We start from the raw sequence: 8,223 nt of genomic DNA on the forward strand, positions 1-8,223 counted from the left end.
CTGGAGAAAAAGACATGGAGTTTGATTAGCTGGTTGTGTTAAACAGGTATAAACTAACATGGTGGTGGATTATGCCTTTTCTGCCAGGTTACAACTCAYATGATGAGAGGAAATGGCCTCAAGTTGCACCAGAGTGGGTTTGGACTGGATTTCAGAGAAAATTTCAAGGATTGGGACTGGCTGCCTGGAGAAATGGTGGAGTCAGCATCCCTGAAGGTGTTTCCAAAAATGTGTGGGTGAAGCAATGGGTGCTGTGTTGATAGTTGGATGGGATCTAAAGGTTTTTTCCAACCTTAACKATTCTGTGATTCCATGGCAGAGGAGCAGAAGCCTCAATCAGCAGCRCTGCAGGGTTAATGCAACATATGCTGAACTCCTTACATCTCACAGAAAGTGAGACAGAAAAGACATTTCATCCCAGTCTTTTAAAAGGACCCCCAGACCTTTCTCCAGCCCCCTCCTTTCTTTCTGTCACTGATCAATAGTCAAAGCAATCAAAATATGACCCCTGCAAAAACATTCCCAGCAGTTTAAAGAGAAAAATTAAGCAGCAAGKTTGTGTTTGAACAGYAAARCCATGTCTTTAAAAATAAAATAATRTACCCWCTGGCTGTTTATCTGAATATGGTTGGAGCCAGGGGATTTATACAGATACMCCAGTTATAAATAAATGCACTGAGTTTTCAACACACATCAGATTTTGCAGCCCTGTAACTGATCCCTGAGCTCCCAGATAAGAGGGATGTTCTGATAACCACGACTCTCTTTATATTTTCAATTTAGCCCTCATGATTTTCAGAGAAAATCTGAAGGAGACAATCACAATAAATGTGGTAAAAAGTCCATTGTGTTAAAGCAATGAAACCAAGCTCTGGGTGAGTTGAGCATTTAACTCATGCTGCCAAAGGTGAGCTGGGTGAGAACTTGGGCATAATTGCTGGGAATTACAATATTTAAAAGGGGATTGACAGCACTGGCATGAAGAGTTCTGCTTTCACAGTGTGCAGACCTTGCCTTGCAGTCTCAGAGMTGCCTGGCCAGCAGCCAAAAATAAGTGCTATCATAGAAGAAACKTCCTCACATATTTCCACTTATGAAGGAGAAAAGTGAAGAGTTGGCTGCCATGGTTTAACCTCAGCCATAAGTTAGGACCAGACAGCCCCTTGTTCACTTTCTCTCTCACAGCTGGATGGGGAGAATCAGAAAAAAGGTGAAGGGTTGAGATAAGAATAGTTTAATAATGGAAATAAAGTATAATAATAATGATGATAATAATGATGATGATGATAATAATAATAATAATAATAATAATAATAATAATAATAATAATAATAGTGAAATTCCTAAGTTTGCATCCCCTTCCAAACTTGCTCTTCAAAGCAATTTACTGTTTTAGCTCTTGCTCTGGGTTTTGTGAGTGTGTGTGAATACCAGAAAAAGACTTGAAAAAAATACATTCAGATGGTGTAAGGAGTATGGATTTTTTTTATGTGCTCTCGGGGGAATAGACGAGGAACTCTGACACTCTCAATCATTTCTCTCTTCTTCCACAAAATAATCAGAAGGTTTTTCCCTTTAGCATTGCATTCATCTTAGATTAGGTATCCATCTTCCAGTTCATTGCAGAACTGCGCTATTGTGTGAAGGAAAAAAGGATTTTTTTGAGTAATCAGTGGGAAGAAGGAAGACTCTAACACACAAAGACACAAACATGCAAAGCTCCARGAGGGGGAATCAATTCATGCCGAAGACCATTTGCTCATCCATCTATGTTTGCCAGGTAATTGAGGYCTGGGAAGCAGCACTGTTAGCAAACTGAAACTGCATTTCTTGCTACTGTTCAAGGTGAATAATGTGGCCTTCTAAGGCCAGGGTCATTATCTCCCTGAGCCTGCTCGTGGCAAAGCAGAGGGAAGAAATATGGTGTCTATCTARGAACACCAATATTTTCAATTCAGATGTGGTTTATATGAAACAGGAGCTCAGTWTTTTATGGGGTATGTCATCATTTCCAGCACATCTTTAATATTTGCTTGGGGCTGGCAGAAAAACGGATAACTGTTGAGCCAAACCCTGGAATTGGAAAAGTTAATCACAGCAGCGGTTACACTTTTCCATATGAATCACAGGATATTCACCAAGGATAACTGGCAATAACAAAAACAAAGGAGCCCAATAAAAGCAGGCCAGAGCCAGGATGGTGGCATTAGAGCTGAGCTCCCCGTGTCACCATTGCTCAGGRGATACTCAGAGTGCCTGGATTCAATCCTAGCAGGATTCATCCATGCTAAATTCAGATGCCTGCAGCGTAGGTGTCTGTGTTAAACCACATTATCTGAGATTCTGCTGCAGCTGGAGGACATTGAGTCCACAGAATGGCAGGAACACAATTCCTCTGATTCACTTCCTACCTTGGGAAGACTTGARTTACAGACTAAAATCTGTCGATTCTGTTGCCTATAACCTCAAATAAGGCAGCTCAACAAAAACCTCAGGGAAGCAGGAGATGCCCTGAAATATCACTTTGGGAGTCTATTTGGTGGTCCAAAAGATCTTGCTTCTCTCAAAGGTCTGGTGTCTTATCAATCTGGGGTCTCAGGTACATTAAAGCATTATTGCCAGATGCCAGTGCTTCCACAAGTGATTTAAACTCCTTCTCTTCAGAGGCAATAAATGCAGTTTAGGGTGATTTGTTCAGCTGYAGACAGGTTTCAAATTGATTCCACCTTCTCCTTCATCAGTGGTATAATCACATCTATTGTCAGGATGTAGCTGAATGTTCGTGTCTGTCACTTCCCACAGTGATGTCACTTTGTCTCCAAGCTATCAAAGAAGAATAAACATGGAAGCTAAATGTGCCACCTAATAACAATGATGGTTATTTTGCTGTTGTTTACTATGGGGTGAGGTTGACAAAATTACTATTCTTCCATAATTGTTTTAATAAAAATGCCTGCTGCTCTCTCCCATTCCCTTTCCTCTGCAGGGAGTCAAAGCTTGTCTGTCTTCAGCATCAAGACAGCCTGATTTACTCACCCCTTTCCTATAATACCATTTCTGTAACCATCATTGAGTTGAACAGTAATTCAAATATGTCCCAGAGCAGTTTTGTGCAATGAGATTTTGACTTTTCCATTGGTGGGTTATAAAGAGGAGCTGCATCTCTCTTTGCTGGACTGTAAAATAGTTGGGACATCTGCAAGGGAAAAGATCCAAAGAGCAGAATTATCACTCTTTAATGTGCGTCAGGATAAAAGATATGGAAACAGTCAGAGATTCCTCTGTTTCCAACTTTACTTTTTTAGAAAGTGCTGCAGAGAGTGAATCAACGTCGTGACTGTGCTGTTGAAGAGATCACCAAATAGATTTGGAAGAGAAAAATACCATAGAAGCACTACTAATTGGSGTACTCATAACTACTGAGTCCTTGATTTTTGACTTTGACACTCCTTTACAAAGGACCTACTGCAAAATTTAAAAAGTATTATCAGAATTCTTCAGGTATTTCAAATATTGCTGGTGTTATCATCAATTTTTAAGTATTTMTAGGGATGGGGCAGCCACAGCTTCTCTGGGAAAACTGTTTCAGGACCTTTCCACCCTCACAGGGAAGAATTTCTTCCAAATATCTGATCTAAACCTTCTGTCTTTTGGCTTGAAGCCATCCCCCTGTCCTGTCCTTCCACTTCCTCATGAAACKTTTTATGAATCACATCAGGCCCATCCTCTTCTGCCTTTAAGCCTTCCTACCTCAAGGTTATCTCCTCTTATTTTGTCCTAATACCTAAAGACTTATAAATTAATTCATCCTTTGAGAAATGCAGGTAAATATGTGACAAAGGTGACCTGCTAGATTTCAAGCCCTCCTTCAAAACAGTGGAGAAACTAAAATATCTAAATTAAATCAGATTTATGCAAATCAGATCATCCTGATATAATTTATTTCTTAACTGAGTTACATTAGGATTCCATAATCCTGTTCTTGGGAAAAGATTATTTAATTGAATACATCAAAATTTCTATAGAAAGTGAAATAGAGGTTCCCAAATTGAGAAATCATAATTCTATGTGACATTATTTGCTCCCTGACTGAAATGAAATATATTAGCACTTCAGCAGTTTGAGTTCATCTCCTGAGACTGTCTCATGTGCTGGAAAGGTGCTGATTGTTAATCCCAGTCCCCAGCTGTCAGAAAAACTAAGCCAGCACAGATCTGATACTGTGGACATGGTTTATTTTTCTTGAGATTTTGCTGCATTCTCAAATCTTGCATAATCCCACTGAGGGCTGTTGATTTTGTAGCAAATCATGATCAGAGCCCATCTTCAAGCCATTTCTGCAGCTGTTTCAGTCCTGAATCCTCTTTCATGTGTGATATCTGACATGTGGGTTTCATCCATGTGATAATTTTGGTRTGTGGTCTGTAATGTCAGGAATATTAACTGTGTTACCCCACAATTACRTCTCCATAGAAAAGTCATTATTATCACAGCAGGGTCGGCTCCAGCTATAAAACTGGGCAATTTTGTATTTTTGAGGTGAGCCAAACTATCTTTCCTCACCTCTCAACTGGCATTTCAATGCTCTATTGAGGTGGAAAAGGGCTGAAAAAAAGCCTGTGTGATTTTATCCCCCTTCCCCAGAGCGTGCTCTGCACACCAAAACTCACTTTGCATTCAGCTCCGACGTGTCACTCTGAAAGGACTGTGTCAGCAGCCTTAATTGCTTGGCTGGTGCCACAAGACTGATGGATTGTAGGCTCCTGCTCTTCTAGAGGAAGGATGAGAACAGATGGGATTTTGCTAATTTAAACTTCTGTACATGTTTAATGTCCTATTTATCTCTTCCAGTGAGCCTGAAATGGTAATAAATGAAGTAGATTTTTAGTGAAATCTGTTAATGTCGTGAGAAGTGTTTGTGAAGAACAAAAAGCTCTATTAGCCTGCATTGACCTGCAAATAAACAACAGGCTGTGAGGAGTGGTTACCCACTTTCTAATTTGCTTAATGGCCTTTTAATGAGTGGGCTTATGACTGTACAGTAAATACACTGGTCTAGCCCCCTGGAGGCCTCTATTCAGGCTATTTCCTGAAACTCTGAGGCACCTCCTGTTATTTCTGTCTCTCTATTTTTCACTCAGATGAGCCTATAACAACACACCCAACTAACCTTTAAACTGGTTTTGGGGCTGGAATACAAACAAGAATACCAAGACATTCCTGTTACGAGTCTAAGACCCTCATTGGCCCACTCAGTGCTACCAGACTGGTTTTTGCCTGTCTGAACCTTGAATCTAAACCTCTGTCTAATGAGTTTCTCTACATAAAATTTATTTCACTGCTCATACAGAAATGCAGCCCATTTTTGCCATGTAGAGATTATGATTTACTAAATGTCTTTGAAGGATTCAGAGCTGTGGAAACCACGATATAAYGGAACCACTGTTGTGAGGGAGAACAAACAGAGGAGGCTGCAAACACCAGGAAGAAAAGGATGGAAGCAGTTTGGGAACATTTAAATTTGCCAGCAGAATCTGTAACACACTTTAATTTTAGCAGAGATACCTTCTGATAATGAGATGTTTGTTTATTCTGTCTGAAATCCCTTGGGTATGGAAATCACAACAGAGTTATAATTCTGGCACTGCTGGGTAAGGTATTCATAGGAAACCACCCTCCTCTTTGGTCTCTAAGAACACCTTCAAGGATTCTAAACTCAGTTACATCTAACAGGGAAATACATCTAACAGGGGAAAATAACAGGAGAAAACAGCTTTACATCAGTTTTACAAAACTGAAAAAGTTTGGATGGATTCCAGACTGAATTTTAAGTGGTAAAAATATTTCTGAACTTGGACATGTTTATTAGCAAAGTGTTTATCCTGTAGGTTTTGGGGTTTTAGGAAAGAATTGCAGCTCATAGTGCCCTGATTTTATAAACTACAGGCACACACAGAGACATAAAAATGGCACCATTGGCCTCTTCTGCAAGTCTCATATTTTTTTTCAGGATTAATTACTTTTTAACCAAAGTAAGCGCAGCAGTGTTTGAACTCCTGAAACAACAAAGCCCTTTTTACACACTTTGATTTAGTCATGCAAATTAGAAAATGTTGGCTAAAATAATTTATCCGAGACCACACAGTCAAACAGTGACACTTTCAGGAGTAGGCAAATCTCCTAAAACCCCCAGCTTAGTCCATCCTCCTACACACMAATAAAAAGTATTAAAAAATAGCATTCAAATTACCTCAACAGGTAATTTGTTCCTCCAGGCCTTACTGAGCACATTTCCTAATGATTTAGTTCCAGAACACTAAACCAAAAACACTTAGCAAGAGCAAAAAGTCTGCAAGTAAATTAAAGAATAGCAAGTTCCAGTTAGTTCCTAATAGAGTCGRTGATTAAATGGTTCCTATTTAAGCAACAACAATACCAAACTCTTTTATGTAAAATTATAAAGGCTGTTGGATTCAACAGGCTTTAGACAAAAGAGGGAAAAGGAAAAAAGGAAGTTTTTTCTCAGCTTATATAAAGTGCACTTCAAATGTCTAAGCACAAAAGTCTTTATTTAAAGGGTGGTGAGGCCCTGGCACAGATTGTTCAGGGAAGTTTGGATGCCCATAGATGTGCACTTAAATAAAGRTTTTGGCATTTCCTTCAGTGTTTTATTTTCTCATCTGTAGCTCATCATTCATTTCTGTTTTCTATTTGTCTTCAAATCAAAAATTTTGGACCTTGTGAGATCCAGCAAAACGCACTGAGTGAAAAGTGGGCATGAGGACTGACCCAAAGGCCACATTATCACAGTCTGAAAAGTGCCTGATTTTCTCAGATGAAGCCATTCAGCAGCAAAAATGCCCAGTGCAATTGGAGCCACAGCAGTGYAGAAAAGTCCATTTATGTATGTATGAGTTCAGTAACTCTGACTGCTAAAGTGGAGAGACTTTAGAGATAAATCAGGTGTTCCTGTCACCTGAGAAATATCTTCAGTCACAGGAACAGGGTGTCTAATCTTAATAAAACAAGAGTTAACATAGTAAAAAAATATGTGTAATACTGGCATAAACTGTAAGTGTCCAGAATATATTTTAGACAGTTCAATGGAAATATATTGCTACTAACTTTCAAAGAAAAGATAAAACCTCGAGCTGGAACTCACCCCATATAACCTTAACCCATATAACTTTATTTGCACTAATTATTTTCACATTCAGGCAGAAGAGTTGRACTGTGTGGATGATTGATATCATGTCATGAGACAGACCAATCACTCTACCTAGACAGTGACTGTAAAATCTTGAGATAATCCTTTACTCTGCAGAAAGAGTAAATGCAGAAGTATGAAAACGAATTAAAAGGAATTTTTTGACCAGCAACAAGATAACTTTCCAATAGCTTGTTTAATTAGTTGGCAGGAAAGGCTTTGCAACAAAACCATTCATTTTTTAACTTAAAATTAGAACARAGCACAAAGAAACATGTAAGTAACTGGAAGTGACAGAAGAATAGATGAGATCTCAATCCCCAGATTTCACAAACAGACCTGAGAGTGGTGAACAAGTTTTCCTGATGTCCAAACTTTACACATCAGATAGAATCACGAAGTTGTTTAGTTGGAGGTTGATTTTTGTACCATTAATTGCATATTCTAACACACTCTATGTAAATACATGCATATTTGTAGTTTYATTCATCAACTGGAGAAACCTATTTTCTGAAATTGCATCTGTTCACGGAAGTTTTGCAGGTCCTTTTTTGAGTAATTAAGCACTAACTGCTGAACAATATTGAGGTTTGCTGTAGTGGAGTGTCTCTGCTCCSTTTTACTGAGTTCACCATCTAAACTCTGCTTATTTCAGTCCCTTTGTGGCTCTGAGGAGACATGATGTGTCTGCTGAGTAATTCATCCCACTTCTGTTAGACATCCGTCTCAGACTGGGATGAATCACCCTCTGGAACTCCCAATCCCTCCTGTGTGATGGCTGAGGAGGTTTAAACAACTTGTTGGGAATTGCTGTCTACCTAAAGGGGAACTTTTATGGGCTGCAGCCATATGTGTGTTATTCTGTTATTGCCTGCAATCCTTCCAGGCTGATAGGGATCACAGCAGCTGGAAAGATCCGTGTCTCTTCTCTTCTCTTCTCTTCTCTTCTCTTCTCTTCTCTTCTCTTCTCTTCTCTTCTCTTCTCTTCTCTTCTCTTCTCTTCTCTTCTCTTCTCT

This window comes from Malurus melanocephalus, unplaced genomic scaffold (assembly GCF_030028575.1).
Source record: "Malurus melanocephalus ecotype Western Australia unplaced genomic scaffold, MMel_1.1 scaffold_97, whole genome shotgun sequence".
In the NCBI taxonomy this organism is placed as follows: Eukaryota; Metazoa; Chordata; class Aves; order Passeriformes; family Maluridae; genus Malurus; species Malurus melanocephalus.